General features: G+C 53.7%; 1 long non-coding RNA gene across 1 annotated transcript; it reads left to right on the top strand.

Annotated features, from left to right (window-relative positions):
- Window positions 1-19,925: 19,925 nt before the first annotated feature.
- On the top strand, window positions 19,926-21,814 carry LOC116874089. The gene is made up of 3 exons (XR_004383924.1): window positions 19,926-20,097; window positions 21,373-21,487; window positions 21,782-21,814. It is a non-coding gene; the product is annotated as an uncharacterized LOC116874089 (long non-coding RNA).
- Window positions 21,815-22,197: the final 383 nt, after the last annotated feature.

The following is a 22,197-nucleotide window of genomic DNA, read 5'->3' as shown; positions in this document are numbered from 1 at the left end:
CACTCTGTCTCTCTGACAAATAAATAAAATCTTAAAAAAATAAATTATGGAGATATATCCAGTGCATATATATTTGTATATAAAATTGATGATTTATGTTAATTGTGTGTGTATACAGAGAGAGAGAGTGGTAAATGGCAGGGTACAGAGATGTTCGCTGCATCATTCTGGCAACATTTCCCTAGGTTGCACGTTTTTCAAAATAAAATGTTGTGAAACAGAGCCTTGGTTCCCCCCCGCCCCGGTACTGAGCCCGATGATGTCAGAGCTTTGGGCACAAGGTGGGCACCAGAACTTTTGGAAAGCAGCACCCCAGTTCTCGGACTGGGGTTTGGGAGGGGATCAGAAGACTCGATGGCTGCGGCAGGGGGAACAGGGTGGGTGGGGTCCAGCGGTCATGCCCAGGAGGGGATAGGGCCCAGGCGTGGCCAGAGGGTCCTGGGGCTGCCCCTTCTCCTCCGCCCCACCGCCACCACGGCCACCAGCCAGAGCCCTGGGTGTGCTCCAGCTTGCAGGAGCGGCACGGTGACCGGTCTGCTTGTCGTGAGCCCAGGTGCTGCCCATGCCGGAGGCAGAGAGACCCCTGCCTCCCAGCGGCACTCCCCAACCCCCTGGCCTTCTCCTGGCAGGCACCGGTCTGCTCCCTGTCTCTGGACATTCTGGACATTTCCTATAAATGTGACCAGATAACATGTGGCCTTTTGTGTCCGGCCTCTTTTGATAACAGTCACCGTTTCGAGGTTCACCCACGTGCTAACAGCCTTCATTCCTCCGTACGGCTGCTCCGATCGGCATCATTTTAAAAAATCACGGCTTTGCTTATAGAAATGCAAAATGCTATATTTGGCGAACATCAAACAATGTTTGGTTTTATTTTATTTTTTTTGTATCCCCTCCGCAAATAGCTCAAAATTGACTCAAGCTGCCAAACACCACACACTCCCAGTGTTCAGCTGCAAGCCCATGGGTCTCCTGTGGAAGGGGTCCCAGGCTCGGGCCGCCTTGGACGGCCCCGGCGGGAATAACATTTTAATTAAAAAGTCTTACAATGACAGGCTCGCAGTGTAAACTCCCAGGCAGCGGGGGCCCCGGCCTGGCAGGGCGCGGGCCATGCCTGACATTCCAGGCTGGCCTCCTTGGAGCCCCAGCAGCCACAGAAGTCCCTGAGCGGAGCCAGGAATAGTTCTGCCTTTTATTTGGAAAGAGAATTACAGGGCGCACGGCCCAGCCCCGAGCTCGCTGTTTCGCAGCCGTATTTTTGAACACGACCGTAACCGCACACTTGCTCTCGATCGCCCGCGCCAGGCTAAATGCTGCCAGCTGTCTGGACACTCAGCTCTCGGCTCTAAACACAGGTTCCTTTTCATTCCTGTTCTAAGATCTACTCGACTATTTCTGTGCAAAAACAGATTTAAAATCTCGCTGGCTTAAGAGTCCATGGTAGCTGCCAAAGACACCCTCTCTTCTCTGCTCCCCCCCAACTGGATCTCGGGGCTGCCTTGTCTGTGGGGGTTTTCCTAGCTGGGGGAGCTGTCCCAGGTTCCCCCAATTCCACCCTCCCCCTACCTAAGCCCAGGGAGTCCGGGGCTCTGGGATGGACAGACCTCTGGCCAGGACGAGATGGCGATTCCTGGAAGGAGAACCTGGTGTTGTGACCAAAGCAGGATGCATGATGGGGAAGGAAAAGGATCATGTGGTCACAGTGGTTGAGCCAAGATTTGAACTTGGGTCCTAGTCAGGTGACTTTGTTTTGGTGCAGTCGCTGAAGCTTGGCATTTCCTCAAAAATTTACACATAGAATTACCATATGACCCAGCAATTATACTCCTAGGAATAGACTCCCCCAAATCAAAAACAGGTGTTCAAACAAATCCTTGTTCGCGCATGCTCATCGCAGCACCACTCACAATTGCCCAGCAGTGGAAACAACCCGAACGTCCATCAGAGGACGAACAGATAAATAGGATGCGCCCATCTGTACGGCGGTGTATTACTCAGCCCTAAGAAGGAACGATGCCGTCATACACGCTACCAGGTGGATGGACCTCGAAAACATGATGCCGAGCGAAAGAAGCCAGACACAATAGGCCACCTGTTGCAGGATCCCATCTGTATGAAATGTCCAGAATAGGCAAATCCATAGAGACCGAAAGTAGATTCGTAGTTTCCAGGGGCTGGGGGAAGGGAAAAGGGGACAAGGTCTCCTCTGGGAGCAGATGAAGATGTTCTGGGATTAGAGTGGTGGTCGCATGACATTGTGAATGACTACTTTGGGTTGTTTACTTTGAAACGGTAAATTTTATGTCATGCGAATTTCACCGCAATTAAAAAAAAAAAAAAGAGTTCAGCCCTGCCCTTGGGTTCAAGGAAAGGAAGTGTCCAGGAGCAGGTGGGGGAGGTAACGGCGTATCTATAGCACCTGTGAGAAAAACTTCAGGGTTCCGTTGGGTTGATATGACTCAGCAGGGGGCCAGGGGAGGGCCCTGGGATGCGGTGAGGCTCTGCCACATCAACAGAGGTGTATGGTCCAGATAGAGGGAGGTGGGTTCTCTGGTCTGGTCACAGCCAAGTAACAGGGCTCAAATCTCGGGAGGCGGGGGCAAGGACAAAGTAGGGGTTTGGGGATGGGCTCAAGAAGGCTGAGAACATTTGGAAGCCTATCCATTCTAGAAGAAACAGGGACGTGGGAACTCTCAAGCTGGCTGACTGCACTTAAATCCCAGTTCAGCCACTTACAGCTGTGTGACCTTGGGCAAGCCACTTAACCTCTCTGAGTCTCGGTTTCCTCATCTGTAAAATGGGGATAACAATAGTACCTGTTTCATAGCTGTGAGAATTCAGTGCCTTGTAGTATCGGTTACATGGGAAAGAATCCTGTTTCAGGGAAGAGCAAGTTCTGAGGCATCCAGATAATAAATATTGACTCGGAACAATTGGGCTGTGTCTGTGGGAGAGAGGGATCATAGCAAGACTGTGGGCTGAGTGGGGGCAGAGACTGTGTTTTCTTGGTTGATGCTGTCCAAATCAAAACCACCATGAGATACCACTTTACCACTTCACACCCATTAGGATAGCTACTGCCCAAAAATCAGGAAATAACAAGTGTTGGGGCGCCTGGGTGGCTCAGTGGGTTGGGCCTCTGCCTTCGGCTCACGTCATGATCTCAGGGTCCTGGGATCGAGCCCCTCATCGGGCTTTCTGCTTGGCGGGGAGCCTGCTTCCCCCTCTCTCTCTGCCTGCCTCTCTACCTACTTGTGATCTTTCTCTCTGTGAAATTAATAAATGAAATCTTTTTTTTTTTTTAGATTTTATTTATTTATTTGACAGACAGAGGTCACAAGTAGAAAGAGAGGCAGGCAGAGAGAGAGGGGGAAGCAGGCTCCCTGCTGAGCAGAGAGAACCCGATGTGGGGCTCGATCCCAGGACCCTGAGACCATGACCTGAGCCGAAGGCAGAGACTTTAACCCACTGGGCCACCCAGGTGCCCCAATAAATAAAATCTTTAAATGAGATGCTGTCCACTCCATGTCGTGTATACATGTTGGGTAGCTGAATGGATAAGTGAATGGGAATAAGCAGGAGTGATCTCACAGAGGAAGAGGTTTTGAGCTGGGTTTTGATGGATGAGTAGGAGTTTTCTGTGTTGCCATTGAAGCAGGTGAAAGTGCATGCCAGGCAGAGGGAGCTGCATATGGGAAGCTGTGGAGATGTCAAGCAGTGTGGCAGAGTCTTGAGTGGTGAGCTGATCTTAAGAGAGCCTGGGCCACCCTCTTGGAGACCCCAGCACACAGTAGGTGATCAGGGGGGCTCCTGAGGAAGCTGCCCCAAAAAGGAAACTGGCTACTACTTTTTGCTTCAGGGTGGCCCCCAGGAATTAAAAAAAAAAAAACATGTTATCATCCAGAGAAGATATACAAATGGCCAAAAAGCACAATAGGGAAATGCAAATCAAAACCACCATGAGATACCACTTCACACCCATTAGGATAACTACTGCCCCCAAATCAGGAAATAACAAGTGTTGGGACGCCTGGGTGGCTCAGTGGGTTAAGCCTCTGCCTTCGGCTCAGGTCATGATCTCAGGGTCCTGGGATCGAGCCCCTCATCGGGCTTTCTGCTTGGCGGGGAGCCTGCTTCCCCCTCTCTCTCTGCCTGCCTCTCTGCCTACTTGTGATCTTTCTCTCTGTGAAATAAATAAATAAAATCTTAAAAAAAAAAAAAAAAGGAAATAACAAGTGTTGGTGAGGATGTGGAGACACGTGAGCCCGTGCACCGTTGGTGGGAGAGTAAAATGCTGTAGCAACTCTGGAAAACAGAATTGCTGTTGCCCCAAAAATTAAGCATAGCATAACCAAATGATGATGGTCCCACTTCTTGAGGACATTCTGCTCCACAAAGTAAGCCAGTAGTAAAAGGACAAAGACTGTCAGACCCCACTTACATGAGGTCCCCGGAGTGATCAGCTTCACAGAGGCAGGAAGCAGGTGGTCGGTGCCAGGGGCTGGAGGAGGGCCTGGGGGGGAGGGGTCCGTGTTTAGTGGGGACAGAGTGTCAGTTTTGCAAGATTCACAAGTTCTGGAGACGGACGGTGGGGAGGGCTGCACTCCTATGTGAATGTACATATTGTCACTGAGCCGGACACTTCAACATGGTCCCAACGGTGGGTGTCCTGTGTATCTCGTCACAGATATGACCACAGTTTAAAAAAACCCAGCATGCTCCAAGGTGTGTCTGTAAGAGAATAGACTGTTCGTTTGTGTGATAAACTCCCTCAGCAATGAAGGCCAACATCTCACACTCTCTGTGACTCAGTTTCCTCTCATGCAAGCTCAGGACCTGAGGCTGCCCTCCGGCATCACTGGGAAGCTCAAGATGCCATCTGGGGAAGCCGGATGGGGATGGGAAGGATTCCCGGTCCATCCACATGCCTCTCTTGGGAATGCAAACCCTGCGTGTTCTGTTTGGGCTGAAGGAGCCCCACGCCTGCCCCTTTATTCCGTGGCCAGATGCTGAGGCCTTTAGGCAACTATAAAACTAAAACTTGCCTACATTTTTCAAGTGTCTGCCAGTCCCTAGCTCATTCCCCTGGGAACCCAGCAGCCATCTTATAGAAGAGCAAACAGGCTCAGAGAAGTGAAAGGACTTCCTCAAGGTCACACAGCGGGGTATGGCCGAAGTAGGACTAGAAGCCCTAACCTGCCTCACCCCAAACTTTAAGTCATGTCAGTGTGAGGCTCGTGTCACAGAGGTCCCCAAACACTCAAGATGTGTTTTGGGGACATCCATCCACATGATGATCAAACCATCCACATGATGGTTTGAAATCACCAGGGGGTCTTGGTGGCTCAGGTGGCTAAGCATCTGACTCCTGATCTCAGCTCAGGTCTTGATCTTAGGGTCAAGTGTTCAAGCCCTGTGTTGGGTTCCACGCTTAAAAATAAATAAAACAAAATCACAGGCAGTGTCAATGTCTTACTTCTGACAAAGCATCGTGGTTGTGCAAGGCGGGCACACTGGGGGAAGCCAGGCAAAGGGAATCTGGAACTCTGTTCTAGCTCAGCAATTCTGTAAATGCAAAACGTAATAACTTTCATGAACATGGTAGGAAAGGGACAGAAAGTGCTGTTTTGAAAACTGATGCCTAACTTGGGGTATCCAGATGGGATCCTGGAACAGCAGAGGGAGACGTGGAGAAATCCGAGTAAGGTCTGGAGTTTGGTAAACAGCACTGTCCCAGCGTTAGTCCCTCTGTTTCCAGGTGTTCCCTGGACATGTACAACGTTGGTATCAGGGCAAGAGGGAAGGAGAGACCAGAACGCTCTGTACCATTACTGAAACTTTTCCAAAATCACAATCTGGATGATTTTATTTTAAAACTTCCTTTTTATAAAATCACTGCAGTTTGGGCCCCGACAGGGATGTATCTGTTGGGGAAGCCTTGGCCTCAGGCCAGAGAGGACACAGGGCCTTTTGTCACCATTGAGGAATCAGTGACACCGGTCAGACTGCCTTGGTTTGCCAGGACTTGGGCCTGGGGCCAGCCTGAGGCCAAGTGGATGGGAGAGAGGAGCAGCCTTATGTGAAGGGGGTCCAACCCCCTCGGTGACATTAGGGACAGGAGTCCAACCCCTTCCTCTCCCTTGCCCCCTCGTTCAGGCCACTGGAACCTCCTCTGCCTCCAAAATGTACCATGATCCTATTCCTTCCCTCTACTACCGCCCTGCTCCAGCCTCTGTCCCAGCTCCTAGACACCCCTCTGGCCGACCCACCCTTCCCTTGGCTCCTTCCATCACTCTGTTCCAGCACACAGGCCTGCCTACCCAGGACTTTCCTATCTCAGGGCCTTTGCACTGGCTGTTCCCTCTGTCCAGAATACCCGTCCCCCAGTAAGCCACATGGCTCCTCCCTCCACCTCCTGGTGGGGAGGGTCCGTGCTCCCACAGCACTCCCCAGCAACTGAATAAAACAGCTCCTCTCACCACTTCCTTCCTTCCTTAATGCCTGTCTCCCTGCTAGAACCTCAGGTCCAGGAGCAGAAGGGATGCTGGTTAGGACTGTGTTGAAATACAGCGCCCAGACAGTAAGTGGCACTTATTTTGAGTGTGCAAAGGACATGTTTAGAGACAGCCGGACACCCGGAATGGAATTAGCGAACTGGTCCACCCTCGCACATTTCCTGGGTCCCTCATAGTCCTTCCCCTCCCCCTCCCCACTCCCACCCGCATCCCAGGCATCCACCGTCTGCCTTCTGTTACTCGAGTGTACGCTTTCTAGAATTTCACGTAACTGGAATTGTCCGGGACGCATTTGCCTGGCTTTTTTCTCATGGCATCACAATCCCGAGCTCCCTCCCTGTCGTAGCGTGGGTCAGCACTCTGTTCCTTCTCGGGGCCGAGGAGGGCTGCCCGTGGGCGGACACCGTTGACTTCTCCTTCCACCAGCTGGTGGGCATCTGGATTCTTGCCCGACTCCGAGATTACAAATAAAGCCGCTGTGAACATTCCTATGGACGTACGTTTTCGCTTCTCCTAGGTAAATACCTAGGTGTGGGACAACTGGGTTACATCGTATGTGTGTTGTCTAATTTTTTTTTTTATTTTAATGGAGGTGGAATTCGAGTGACATGGACTTGACCCTCTTCAAGTGAACAGTTCAGGGCCCTGAGGACCTCCACGTTGTTCCACAACCATCTCATCCAGCTAGTTCCAGAACTTGCCCATCACTCCAAGATGTTTAAGGGTTTAAAGCTGCCAGGATAGTTTCCAAAGTGGCTGTGCCCTTTGGCATTCCGTCGGCAACCTTGGGGGCGTTCTAGCCGCTGCATGCGCTCCCTCGGGAGCAGCTGTTTCTATCTGCCTGGTGTCCTGCAGAGCCAGCCCCAGCTCAACAGGTGCTCAAGAAATATTTGTTAAATACGAGAGCGAATGAATGACCACGATCACTCCTGCCACAGCCTCTGAAATATGCGGCCAGGGCCTGGGCTAAATCTGCGGACTGCTGAAGGGGGAGACACCCCCCCTGAAGCGTGGACACCCTGGGGCATCCGGGTCACAGTGGAGTTCCACGTGCTGGGCACCATATGGTCCTCACCACATCGGCTGCACATGCCCCATTGACACAGGGGGAAACTGAGGCCTGGAGAGCCCCAGGAGTATGTGGTGCTAGCAAGAACCCTGCATCGGCTGCAGGTGCCCCATTGACACAGGGGGAAACTGAGGCCCGGAGAGCCCCTGGAGTATGTGGCACTAGCAAGGAACCCTGCAAGAACAAGGCAAGAAGGCTCAGCCTGCAGAGAAGCTAGGTAAGAGCGTTGGGTGATGACAGGGACTGGGTTCAGATCCCAGCTCTGCACCTGTCACTGCGTGAGCCCATGTGGGCCAGCTCCCTTTCCCCCTTCTGCAAAGGGTTTATACTGTGTGGGCACCTGGTTGGCTCAGTTGTTAAGCATCTGCCTTCAGCTCAGGTTGCGATCCCAGAGTCCTGGGATCAAGCACCACGGGCTTGTGGGCTCCCTGCTCCACAGGAAGCCTGCTTCTCCCTCTCCCACTCCTCCTGCTTGTGTTCCCTCTCTGGCTCTTTCTCTCTCTCTCTGTCAAATAAATTAAATAAAATCTTTTTTAAAAGGATTTATGTTGAGGGTTCTCGTGCATGCGGAGGTCAGAACTGTGACGTGGATGTTTGGTCCCACGGAGTCAAATTCTAGGAAGTGAGACCAAGGGGATGGGACAAGCTGGGATACCAACTGGGGCTCATTTGTGCCTTTCTGTTTTTTTAACCAGCAAATGTCCACTGTCCCTGATTTTCACACAAATAATACATACAGATATATTGCATATCGACTTGAATAAATATGTGTAAGTTAATAGGTATTTATGATACTTTTATCCGTACTTGTAGCTACATATAGATTTATACACTATACATCCGCATTTTCTATGGTTTACCTATTTTTTACATAGTTGTAGACATTGCATACAAATATATGCCGTCAAGCCTCATAATTCTGAGGTTCTGTATTTGCGAATTCTCCCACTTACTGAAATCTATGTGTAACTCCCAAATCAATTCATGGACACACGAATGTGTGTCTGAGCCGCTGACGTTCCCGTTCCCAGCTGAGGTGGCCCGAGGCGAGGCTTTGATCTCTTGCTCTACAGCTCTTCGAGCAGCATGAGTCATCGTGCTGCTGGCCCGGAGCTCCATGTTAACAAACCAACAGTATGCATTTAACAAGTGTCTTTAAACAGAAACACACCTAAGACAAGGTTACGGATGGACTGATTGATGCAAAAGTTGTGACAGAGGCTCTCAGGATCCGAACCCTGGATTTCCTCTAGGGTCGATGGCCCCGCATTCAAGAATTCCGGTTTTCAGTGAATAATGAGAATCACGTGTATGTGTGTGTGCATATATTATAAACAGATATAAACGTTAGCATGTAAAGGCATGTGAATCTACTATATGCACATATATGTGACTCTAGAAGAAAATATACTATATACAAATGTATACCAACATTTTATACTTACATTTATAGAATTTTTAAAATCTCTATGTAAAATATATGTATTTGTTTCTGCAGGTGTTTTGTTTGAATCCTTTCCCGTGGCATGGGGTTGAAATATCTCTTACGTCTCATTAACTTCTTAGCTTCTCCTCTTTCCTTCTTTGTTTCTCCTTGCTCTTTATTTATTATAAGGAACTGGGGTCCCTTGTCCTCCAACTTCCTCCAGTCTGGATCCAGCCACTGGCATCCACTTCCCCGTGTTGCCCGCTGCACTTGGACTCAGGGTTGATTTTCAGCATGCTGCTGGTTGGCCACCTTCTTGCAACACTCAGTGAGTCCCCGGGCTCTGAGTCGCGGGCCAGACCTCTCATCATCGATCCTGTGGACACAGCCTCTGATGATTTCTGTGTGGAATCAGAACATCATTGTGGACCGTGTTTGGCGCTGGACAGCATCCCTGTAAAGCCAAGGGCTTGCTCTGGGACTGGGGTGGGGACAGTGAGACAGAAACCTGCCCATGCCGGGTCGGATCTGTCTTTGTTTAGAATGGCCATACTTCGTTCGTGGTGGATGTTTTTGTGTTCATTTTGATTTTGAAAAATATTGCATCACGTATTATCTATCTTGAAGATGGGGTTTTTTGGAGAACGCTGAGCTCCCACTTCCCCTCTCTGGGGCCCTGACTTTGTTCCTCATCTGCACAGGAGAAGAGTGATGGCATCTCCTCTCCTGTAGGGCTGGGGGAGGCTGAGAGGAACCCACAGGCCAGGGGTGTTCTTCAGCCCCTCCCCCCAGGATGAGGTGACCCTGGAAGGGAAGTGGTTCAAGGGAGGATATTGAGAAAGAAGATGGCCAGTGGGGTCACTGGGGCATTGGTTGGGGGGGTTGGGACAGAGGACCTGGGCACATCCCAGCTCCATGGCTGGGTCCGTAATATGGAGTGGCAGCCCCACTCTTCTGCCTCCTTCTTTGCCTACAGACCTCAGGCTTCCCAAAATGGACATCCTTGGTTCTCTTGGGTTTACTGAGCACCTACAATGTGTCAGACTCCCCGCTCCTACTTCCACCACTGCCCTGGGGACACAGCAGTGAAAGGACAGGGCCAGTCTTGCCTCATGGAGCTGGGGGAGGGAGTCCGATGATCTGATTACAAGTCCCAGGACAGATGGGTTTTTGGACAAATAGGGCAGTGAGAGAGGGGTGATGAGATGGCCATTTTAGTCACTGGGGGGACTTCCTGGGGGCCCTCTCTAAGGAGGTAGCATTTAAGCTGAGACTTGAAGGTGAGGATTGTACTATGTGAGAATTTGGGAGATTGGCACTCTGGGCAGAGGAAACAGCTTGTGCAATGGCCCTGAGGTAGGAGAGAGCTGGGCTTCCAAAGAGTCACAAGGCTGCAGATCATAGGAGGCAGAGAGGGCGAGGCAGATGGTGGGAGGCGGTAGGGTGGGGAGGTGGGTAGATATTCGCCAGCATCTTCAGGGAACCAGGAGATCAGTTTGGAGAAAGACATGCTAAACAAGTTTCCAGATGTAATTTCTCAGTGTCTGCCTTTTTGGGGCCCGGTGGCCATATTGTACCTCTGAACACCTCCCCTTAAAAAAGGGGCCAGCCTCCCTCTGAAGAGAGAACTTCTAATAGGTAATACTAGCAGTTGTGATGTCATGAATGCAAAAGCCAGGAGCAGAGGCAGGATTCGAACCCAGGTTTGGTTTGTCAGCTCAGCCTTCACTCTTGACCATCCTCCAGGCTCCCCTCCCCAGCCCCGGCTCCCAGGTTCCCTCCGCTCCCCATCTGGGCGTTGTGCCTCAGGAAACAAATTTGTGTCCACTGGCCTTGGAACCAGCTGTAAATGTTCAGGGTGGGGAAGGGAGTCCTCCCGCCCCCCACACACGTTTCAGGTGGGGGGTGTAGAAACCGTGGGAGAGCCCCAGGAACCCCCAACTGGGCTGAGGCCTGGCACGGATATCCTGGAGGCCATCTTGGAGACAGCAGCCAAGCGACCATGACCATATGGGACTTGCTGCTGTACCCCAGGCTCCTACCTGTTTGATTGCCCTGAGATACCCATTGTTCCTATTCCCCTCCTCCTCCTCGCAGGTGATTTCTCTGATCAGGCCCTGGCTCAGGGTAGGGTCCCTGGATGGCCAGGAGCAGAGCTCCCGCTGATAACGCACAGAGGCCTGGGAGCAAGGCTCCTTTCCCCCTTCATTTTCTTCTGGTTTTGGGGCATCCTATAGGGAGGCAGGGGTAGGCAAGGCAGCTAGGGGCCGAGGTAGGCCTCAGCGGGTGTCCCCAGGGTCCTGCTGCTCAAACTTTGCCTCTTGAAAGTGGGAGATGGGAGGTGGGGCTGGATCCAGCCTGACCTTTCCCAAAGCAGAGGCTTTCTTTGAGGTTTCAGGGTTCACTTTGAAAACTCACTTGATTTTGCCCTCAACTCTTTGACGTTGTCTTGCTAATTTTGGTGTGAAATCACATGCAATTTTCCCCTAGAATTTGTGCACACAGGTTCAGCAGATTGGCTTCCTTGATCATTTAAAGTGTAGACACAGAGCCCCTGCTGGGTGCCGGGGACTGTGGAAGTCCCTTTCTTCATGGGGTTCTCAGGCCACTGGGAGATAAGCCATATCTCTGTCGAGAGACACAAAATAGAATTTCAGGTACTGAGGTGTCCAGGAGAAGAATGTAGTAAGGTAAGGGAGAGGGAGAGGGGGCATCCGTGCATGTGGGTGGGGGGAATCAGGGAGGGCTTCTCCCAGGAGGTGAGAGAGGCCAAGGAGAACTGCACCCGGCAGTGGGTGCAGCCAAAGCAAAGGCCCTGTGGCTCCTAGCCATTCTGTGTGGTTGGCAATGTTAGCCCCGTTGGTGGTTCAGCTATCCTGGAGGAGACTCCGGGGGTCAGTGGCAATGCCGGCTCTGACACCAGACCCCTCTTTCTAGAAGAAGGGTCTGAACTGGGCCTCCCTCCTGACATGTGAGGTCCCCCCTCCATTGACCGCTCGCAAGGAAGCTGGACAAGGGAACGCAGGTGGGTAAGGGAGGGCCAGGCCTTGCCGGGAGCCGGGGGAAGCCAGGTGCCTGCCAGTGAGCAGACAGACAGGCAGGCAGGCAGGCGGCAGCCTGGGGAGGAAGTGGCTTAGTAGGTAGACAGGTAGTGAATGTGCACGGAAACCCCAGGCTGGCCCGGTCTCGTGGGCGGGCGGGGGGCCCGGTGCCTGATGCCACATCTGAGGGGTGGCTCCTGACACCTGTCCCACCAGAGGAGGGGGAGGAACAGCTGGGTTGGTTGGAGTCCCTCGTGGAGCCTCACCTGGTTCTGACTTGGGTGACGGAGAGCTCACTACCTCTGTCCCTCAGCACCTCCCCAACAAAGCGCCTCTTTGGCGGGGGGTGGGGCGCGGGGGGGTTCAGAGCTCTGCCTGGAGATATGAGAGGCCTCCTGCACTTTCTAGCTCTAAAGAGGAAGGGCCTCCTTTGTTTTAAGTTTTACTGAGATATAAATGCACAAACCCTATAATTCACCCATTTCAAGTGTCAGTTCAATGGTTTTTTAGCATATGAACAAGATTGTGCAAGCATTTCCACAGTCCACTTCAGAACATCTCTATCACCTCAAGAAGCAAGCAAACCTTTAGCTATCACTTCCCTAGTCCCCCTGCCCCCCAGCCCGAAGTACCCACTAATCTACTTTCCGAGCCCACGGAGTTCCCATTTCTCAATACTATTGTCAGTCCGGCCCCCTTCTGCATGTCCCTGCTGGGGGCTTCTCCCTCATGCCCATCCCAAGGGGTCCCACTTTCCCCTGTATCACCCCCATGGGGTCAGTGCTCCCAGCATCCCCATTTCACAGATGGGAAAGCTGAGGCTTAGGATGCAAGCTGATGTCCCTTCCCAGGGCCAGGGGCAGGACTGGGATCCGAACCTCACCCTTGCTCTCAACCTCCCCTTCCCCAGCTTAAACTGCAGAATCCCCACTGCCCCTTGATGAGCTCCAGCTCGTGAACCTGAACTTGCCAGGTGGTCCTCCCCTCCAAGCCTTTGGCCGCGTGGGTCCCTCCATCCCGCTTTCTGCAACGAACCCTCCCTCACTCTCCCAAGACCCCTTCCAGTGTCTCTTCCTCCAGGAAGCCTTCTGGAAGCCCCCCAGCACGACCCTGCTTCTCCTCTCCTCAGCTCTGACCCCTTGGCTGTGAGACCAGGAGGCATCCGGCCGAAAATCTTTAAAAATAAGTCCTGTAAACAAGTCATTGGGTGCGTTAAATGCTCTAATTGGCCAGGATCGCGATGAGGAGGCCTGATAACCCGGCTGTTTTGTGCCAGCTACCCTGTGATGACATGGGCCAGCTCTTCTGAGAAGCACACATACTGCGAGGCCCCAAAACCACCCTCACCCCATCACTGATAGCAGATAACAGCCCCTGAACTGTGGTTTTCACAGAGATCAAACTTGTGGCACCAGGTCGACCGAACAGAGTGAGATCAAAACAGTATCTGGGCCCGACCATGGTCAGGAGTGGAGAGTGCTCGGGGAATGCCAGTGTGAAGCAGGGGCCCCCAGCGCTCGACAGGAGTGTTAGGTCGGTTTTATGCACGTCGGGGCTTTTTCCATCCATTTCACAGATGGGGAAAACTGATATCCTGTCGGTCTTCATGCCCCCTTTCCTGGGGCTGGCTGGGCCAATTGGCTCTCAAATGCCTGTTGCTTCACAGATGGGGTTCAGGAGTGGTTTGAATGAGCCCCTGTCAGTCCTAGGACAGTCCAGGGGAAATGTGTGAGGCTGGCAGGAAGTGCAAACTTCCTCTGTCCAGCATGGTGCCCTCTTGTCTGTCACAAAGCCAAGTCTCTGTGAAGGCGACAGTGAAGTCTTCCTGCGTCCAGGCTTGAGGTTGGCAGCTGGGGGCTCAGGTTCTGGAGAGGCTGTCTCAGCTCGGCCCTGCCGGAGACAGCCTTTGTCCCAGAATGCATTCATGCTGTTCCACACAAGTTCACACTGTTCCAGCTTCCTTAGGAAGGACTAGATTCTCTGCACCCAGGGCCCTCCAAGGGCAGGTATGAAGGGTCTGAAGCTCCAAAGGCAGGGCTGGGTCAGCAGAGCAACTGTAGTGTGCCAGGCCCTGTCCTGAGTACATCACCGGCATGCTTGGAATAAGATCCAAACCCCTTGCTGAGGCCCACAAGGTGCTGTGGCCTGGGCCTGGCCACCCTCTGACTCCATCTTCCATTCCCAACACACCAGCCTCTTGTTCCATGATCACACCAGGCAACAGTCCTGCCTCAGGGCCTTTGCATGGGCTGTTCCTTCTGCTGAGAATGCTATTCCATTGGCTCACTCCCTCACCTCCTGCAGGTCTGAGCTCAGACAAGGAGGCCCTTCTTGGACCTTCCTGGCTAAAATAACCCTCCTAGTACCCCCCCCCCCGCCAACCTCCTTCTCCTGACTCATTTTTCTATATCACGAAGGCTTTATCTGATGTGATTTGCATGTTTGTACATCTATCGTTTCTCTCCCAGTTGGCAGGAATCCGACTTGTCTTGCCCACTGCTGTACGCCTTCCACCCCCACAGTGGCGTAGTAAATAGTTGTGAACAGGTGTGTGAAGTCCAGCGGGGGTGTGGGGAGCGGAGGGGGCTGACGGGTTGGGAGAAGTCCGTGGGAGGCTGGAAGAGTTCACTCCTGGGGAAGTCAAGGCAGGTGTGTGGTCCAGGCCGGGACAGAGCCCTTGGGAACTGCAAGGCGAGGGAGTCGCGCCAGAATCCCGTATTTCGAGATTTTGGTTTGCTGCTGCCCCTACAGGATTCTGGGTATTGCTGTGTGTTCACGTCCAGCTAACTCTTCAAACTTTTTATTTTGGAATCATTTTAAGCTTCCAGACCGGGCACGCAGGCAGTCCAGGAGCCCTGCATGCGCTCCTTTCAACCTTCCCCATCAGCGCTCGACATGGTCGGGGTACCTTTGTCAAATGGAAACAACCAGAGGCTGGCGCAGTCAACGTTCCTATTAACGAGATGCCAGACTTCATTTGAACGTCACCAGCTCTGCCGCTGCTGTTCTTCTGTTGCGGGACCCCACGCTGCATTTCGTTGCTCAGCTGTTTGTAAAATATGGATTTCATGTTTCGGAGACCCAGCTGTGATAGCTGGAGGGTGCTTGAGTAGGGGGCCGGGTGGTGTCCACGGACCTCGGTGAGGTGACCCCCGAGCAGGTGGTCTCCAAGGTCAGGGGCAGGCTCCTGGGGGCCAGGGAAGAATTGAGGCTCCATCTGAGACTCTCCTGATCCTGGGAGCTGTGTGTGGGGGAGGGCTCCAGGATACAGCCCTGTAGATACTGAGCACCCCATCACCAGGGGCATGTAAAGAGGTTCTGTCTGGGCTCCCCGACAAGGTTCCATTGGGCCTCTGTTCCATTGGATGGGGGAGAGTCTCCACCCCGAAATGACCCATCCAGGGCTTGGATTCATTTCTCAGGAAAGCTGTTTGGAGCACATCTGCCCATTCTCCTGGGGATCCACCCGCGTCACTCTCCGTCTTCGAGTCTGGGGAGCTAAGCTTTCATGCTGGGCACATGGGTTGCCTCTCTGAGCCTCATTTTCCCTGTCTGCCAACAGGGGATTACAGCCCGCACTCACTAGAAAGCTGTCATCGCAAAGACAAACAGGAGCAAATTGTTGGCCAGAAGGCGGAGAAGCTGGAAACCTCCGTCACCACAGGTGAGAATGTGGCATGATTCTCCCCTGTGCGAAAGAATTTACCGGTCTTTCCAGAAGCCAAGTGTGAGATACCATCTGACCCAGAACTTCACGTCTTGGTGTAGATCCAAGAGGGGAAGCCAGACGTCCACACAAAAACACGCATGTTCACGCTGTCGACAATTGTCCACCAAAGGATGAAAGCAGAAGCACAGTGTGGTCCATCTGCACGCGGAACGCCACTCAGCCGTAAGAAGGTGTGAAACCTGGACACGCGCTGCAACGTGGATGAAACTTGTGATCACTGTGCCGAGCGTGAGAAGCGGGACACGGGACGCCACCTGTTGTAGGATTGCATTTCTGTGACGTGTGCAGAACAGGCCAGTCCCTGGAGAGAGGAGGGGGCTGCCAGGGGCTGGGGGAGGCGGAGGTGGGGAGACTGCTCATGGGCACAGCGTCTCTTTTCGGGGTGATGGAAATGTTCTGGAATTGGATAGAGGCGATGGTTGCACAACACGGTGAATGAGCTAAAAGCCACTGAATTGTGCTCTTGGAAATGGTTGAGATGATTAATTTTACCTTATGTGAATTTTATCTCCATTTTTAAAAATCTAATGAAAATAAGAACTTAAACAAAAATAAGATAAAATAAAAATCAGAGCAAGCCTCTGTGATCACCCCTAAATGGGGGACTCGGGGGCCCACACATACTGTCCCCTCCCCCTCCCTCTGGCCCAGACACTGGGGCAGATTTGGGGCCCTGGACCCTCAGAGCTGTTCGGAGCAGGGTGGGCGCAGGCAGCCAGCCTGGCGGGGGCAGCCTGCTGTCCATCAGCCCTCCCTCCCGCCACACCCAGGTGGTTACCACCCAGGCTAAGGTGATAAAGGGGGAAGTGGGGCCTTTCGAGGTCGCTGGGCCCCTGGATTTGCATTGGCCACTTTTACATAAAAATCTTTCCAAGCTGTGCCCAGTGGGCCCTGAAGCCGCCTTGTGGGGTCAGGCCGTGCGTGGAGGTCAGACTTGCTGGAGGTTTCTGCAACACCGGGCCCAGCACACCGGTTCCTGTTTTGGGGGAATGTTATCATCACTGGCTTCTTAGAAAGAGCCTGAGGTGGGGGAGCCGGCCAGCCCCCAGCAAGCCCTTACAGCTGCCTCTGCCCTCTTTTTCTCCATGGGGAGGGGAGGAGGGAAAGGAGCTCTATCCCAATGTCAGCAGGGATGCGAGGTGGGCCTCCAGGGGCACTGACCGTGACCGTTTATGGAGCACTTCTTGTGTCCCTAGCTTTCTGTGTGATCTCCTGGAACCCCCATAAGTCGTGTCACCCCAGACCCGGAGTTTAGCTGACAACTAAAGGACTTAGAAATCTGATGGCTGGACTTCTGAGGCCAGGGTGGCCTCTGGGCTTGGGCCATGGTGCTGAGCCCAGGTTGATAAACCCCCCTTGAGATAAGAGAGGGAGCTGACCTGCCACCATTTATTCAGCCAACAAATATTTACTGAGCACCTCCCGGTGCCAGGATCCAGGCTGGATCCGGAAATTGGATGGGGAACCAGCCAAAGAGGTCTCACCCTCCTGATGGCTGATGGCCGATGGCCAGCGGACAGAAGAAACCAAATGAGCAAGGTGACTGTGGAGAGTGCAGGGAGGGTGACGGCCGGGTTCCAGGGCCACAGCGAGGGGCCAGGCGAGGGGGGCAGAGTCCCGGCCACTTGGTGCTGGGCGCCCCCCTGCTCTGCACAAGGTGGGCATCCCCTGGCTCGAGTCACCTCCGTCAGTCTCTCTTCTCTGCTTCGGTTTTGCTTCCATAGGCCTGAATTTGCATCCTTGGGACATGTCTTCTTTTCAAAACTCCTACCTTCTCCCCGCTGTGCAGAATCTCTCTGCACAGAGGGTACTACCACCATCGCCACCACTGCGGGCAAAGGGTTTCTTCCTCAGCTGCGGGCTTCTCGGAATAGCCACCCCCAAGGTCCCGGGCTCTGAAATGCTCCCTGGGCTAGCCGGGCGACCTTGGGCCCTCTGCACCCCTGCCCACCAAGCGCCCCTGCAGTGGGGCTGGAGATGACCTCCCTTCCCCCTCCCAGACCCCCATTTCCCAGAGGAGGACACAGGGGCCAGTGAGCTAGGACTGAGACTCAAACCCAGGGGGGTTTCTGTTGCATGAAGGTGTCAAGCCAGAAAGAAAGAGGCCCTGGGAGGCTCCACCTGACATTGAGCCGAGCAGCCTGGCCTCGGTGGGCCTTAGTTTCCCCCATGAGCACCTTTCATTTGCTCCTATTTGTGACTTTCATGGCCTTTACACGTGTTTACCCCATGGCATCGGCCTCTACTTAAAGGTCTTGATGGCATCACATTGGTCTCAGAGTAGTGTCCCTTGCTCGCTGTGGCTTCAGAGGCTCCACATGGCCAGTCCCTGCCCTCCACCTGGGTCACCCGAGCCTCTGCCAGATCCCTAAACACAGCAGGCTCCCTCAGGACCCCAGGCCTTTGCACCTGCTGTGCCTGTTGCCGGGGATGCTCTTCCTTCATCCACCCATGTCTCCAAACGATCTGCTTATTGCCTGCTTGCCCGCAGTTCTGGTCGGATGTCAGACTGCCTTCATTCCTTTTCTTTTTAAGCTTTTTATTCAAGAATAACATAGGGCATAAAAGTGCCTAATCCTCCATGTACAGCTTACTAAATTTTCACAAAGTGAACACACCCATGTAACTAACCAGCACCTAGATCAAGAAACAGAACATTCCCAGCCTCACCCTCTCCTGATAAAGCTCCCTTTTGAATTGATGATTAATGATTACATGAGGGGCCCCTCTGTCTGTGACAGAGCTACTCAAGAAGCTGCTGGGTTCCCGGGTTGCATTAATAGAAGATTAACTCCAGATTGAGGGAGGTGATTTCTTTCCTTATGCTGGGTGGGTCAGAGCACGCAGACAACTGCCCCTGCCAGTTTGGAAGTGGGTAGACATATGGCAGAGGGTTCAAGAAAGACCACCAACCACCTCACATGGGGTGTGTGTGAGTGTGTACGCTTCCGAACCAGACCCTGGGAGAGAGTCCTGGAGGCTTCAAGGTGTTTCCCTAGACAAAGATAGCCCAGGTCCTTGTCACCTGCTCTAGGTGGCTCAGTGGCAGAGCTGGGTGGGGTGGGGGTCCATTCAGAGGGAACCACCGACACTCATCAGCCAATTTCTAGACCATAAAGCAGGCTGCTTCGAGTAGTAGTGAACAACCTGTCAGGAGAGAGATGCCAGCCCCGTGCCCCCTTTGGCAGCAAACTGAGCAGGAGCTCAGAACCCAGACTGCCCAAGACGGGACAGCTTTGCCTTTTGTTCCCCACTAGGCCTTTCAGAGAGGTAGGCAGGGAGGACTTTGGGGACACCTAGTCACACTGAGACCTTCCTGGGGGGAGATGAAACCCCAAACTGGGAATGACCTGCCCGGGTCATCTAGCCAAAACTAACTCTCCAGACATAGGCCTGGCTTGGAGCTCCGGCTTTGGGTGGAGTTCAGGTCGGGTTATATCTGGCACGGCCGTTCCCTCTCGCCGGCTGCAGCTGCCCGGGGTGGGGACGGCTGGGTATGCTCCGACACTTGCACTGACTGGTGGCCCGCAGGTGCTGGGCCAGCCATTTACATAACCACGCTTGGTCTCCCCCGCCTGGCGTGCTGTCCCACCCCCTCACCTCTCACCAGGAAAAGGCTGAGGGTCTGAGAGCAGGAGCCGACTCTGAGCCCCACTGAGCTCTTTGAGTACTTTATTTCACTTCTGCGTTTCACTTTTACTGTCCCAGGTGAAATGTGCCTGTTTTTCAGCCCCCCATGCAGTAGCAACTGGGCCCAGGATGCCTCCATCCTGGGCCGACCAAGGGTGGGGGTGAGCAGCAGGTGGACCCGGGTCTGAATCCCAGGCCTGCCCCTGGCTGGCCTGTGACCCCTGGAGCTGCCGTCCACTCCCAGCCCCCACTTAAGGGGGATGGGATGCGGGAAGGGACCCAGGGTCTGGGTTCTGATGTGGCCCTGCTTCCGCTCTGCTGTGTGGCCTCAGGCAAATCCCTTCCCCTCTCTGGGCCTCAGTTCTCTGCCCCATAAGACGAAGATGTCTACAGCCACATCCTTATAATGCGGTCTCTCTGCCCCAGCCCTTGTGTTGGGTCTGGCTGGGGGCTGGGCCGGGGAAGGTGAGAAGCCTGTAGGAGCGGAGAGGCTGGAACAGTTGTATGTCCTTGAGCTTGAGTGAGGATCTCAGTCTGCGGCTAGTCTAAAATGCATATTCTTGGGCCCTGCCAGGTGGGTGCGAGCAGGGGCCTCGTCAGGCCCAGAAGCTTCAGGAGGCATGTCTGCGTTCCCTAGGACAGGACCGAGGGAAGGCTGTGAAGACGGGCACCTGAGGCACAGAGAGGTGAGAACGCTTGCCCAGAGTTGCTCAGCAAGCAAGTGGCTGCTCCAGGACCGAACAGGGGTCTTCTGGATCCAGAGTGGGGGGCCTCCAGTGGACAGCGGCACTGGGCCGGCACATGCCCCCACCGCTCTGCGGCCCCTAGGTGCCCGTGTCCCCGCAGCCTCACTGGTGGCAGGGGCCGCGAGGAACGTGAAGGCTCAGGCTTCCCCCGGGAACAGCTCGGAGCTGAGTCCGGGTTTATATAGTGGCTCCCAAAATATCTGGCCGCCGATAGGCCAGGGCAGGCGAGGGTGCGGCTGGCCAATGCCGTGGCTTCCTGTCCTGCCAAGATGTTTCCTGCCGATAGTGGGGCCCGGTGGCCTTATCTCTGACCCCAGGGCCACTGGGAGGACAGACCCCCCCAACACACATACAGAGGACAGGCTGTTCTGGACCAAACAGGAGCTGCAGGGACCCAGGAGGGGGTCAGGGCGAGCAGCCCCTGGCAGGTGATGGGCTGTTCAGCCAACACACAAGTTTCGGGAAGGAGCACTGTGCTCGGAGTCCAACTACTCCAGAGCTGAGTTGTGAATCTGGGCTTAAATGGCTCTGTGACCCTGGGCAGTTGGGCCCCTGTCAAAATTACTCTCATCCATTAAGTGGGCATGACGGTGTCTCCAGTTTCTTGCAACACTCCCCATCCCCAGATCCCTCAGGCTGGCCCCTCAAGAATCCCTGTGTCTGGGGAAGACAGAGCTCAACAGAGACACCCCCTAGCCTTGCACCATCCAGGCTCGGCTGGAGGGATCCAGATGTCCATCTAGGATGACTGCCTGGAGGAGGGAAGTCACAGCTGGGGCTTAACGGATCTGTAGGAGCTCCCCAGGCAGAACTCGTGGAAGGGACGGCCAGGCTGAGGGAACAGTGTGAGCGAAGGCTTGAAGTCAGAAGCGCCACGCTCCCTGGTTTGCCGAGAAGAAACTCAGATTCCCAGAGGAAATGACACTGTGTTTCTGAAACCCAACTCTTCCTCCCACACCCGCTGCCCAAGACCCGAGCTCCTGGAGGGGGAGACATGTCCCCTCTCTGCTGGGGCCCCGGGACCTTGGGGGCTTTCTAGATTTCAAATCGATTTTATTTAGATTACAATGGCCTACTTGATAACTCCACATGCTTAATTCGGTGTAAGCATGATGCACTTTCTCGCCCTTCTGTGTCCTGTTAATTCACCATACCTACACTGTTTTACAAATTGATGTGCTGAAATTAAACATTATTCTTTTCATTCACACTCAGATTCCCCTCTGTCACATCAGTTCTACTGCAGTGGCAGGAGAGGACCTCAAGGCCCTGGTGGCTGGGGCTGGGGCTCTGACCAGAGCCACTGGGAAGGAAGAGACTGGGGTCAAAGGTGAGTCCCTGGGTGCAGGCCAGGGTCTGAGAGAGGGTCTCTGGCCCTGCCTCTGTCTTGCCCTGTGGGTTCAGGGAGGCTGTCCACACCCTCGCTGCCTTCAGAGAGGCCAAGGAACCCCAAGGTGTCGGGGCCCAGGACTGTTCACTCGAAAGACCCCAGGCCCCAAGGGGGGGCTTACCCTGTCCTTCCCTCACTGGCTCAGGTCTGGGGCTTTTGTGCACAACATGGGAAGGGTCTGTGGGGAAGGAGGTGAGGGCATGTTTGGCTGGAGTCTCTTTAATGTTTTTCCAGAGATGTGAGCAAAACGTGGAACTTTGTTCAATAAATCAGCACTGTCTCCTGGGGCCTGAGCTCCCTCCTGGTGGGAGGATAAAAACCGCGTGTCAGAGGGACTCACACGAATACATGTATGTGAATATCCACAGCAGCATGACTCACAGCAGTTGAAGGCGGAAACTGCCCAAGCGTCCATCGTCCGGGATGGATAAACAGAACAGGCCACCGAACGGTGGAATAGTACTCAGCCATGAGAAGGGACAGAGCCCTGGCACAGGCTGCAACAAGGATGAACCTTGAAAACATCAAGCTCAGTGAGAGAAGCCAGACACAGAAGGCCACGTGGACCATGATCCCATGTGTATGAAACTTCCAGAACAGGCAAATCCATGGAGAAAGTAGACTGGGGCTTCCCAGGGACTGGGGGAGGG

This window comes from Lontra canadensis, unplaced genomic scaffold (assembly GCF_010015895.1).
Source record: "Lontra canadensis isolate GAN:19392208 unplaced genomic scaffold, GSC_riverotter_1.0 scaffold35, whole genome shotgun sequence".
NCBI classification, from domain to species: Eukaryota; Metazoa; Chordata; class Mammalia; order Carnivora; family Mustelidae; genus Lontra; species Lontra canadensis.
The sequence above is the reverse complement of the archived record's forward strand: the minus strand, read 5'-3'. Positions and strand labels throughout refer to the sequence as shown.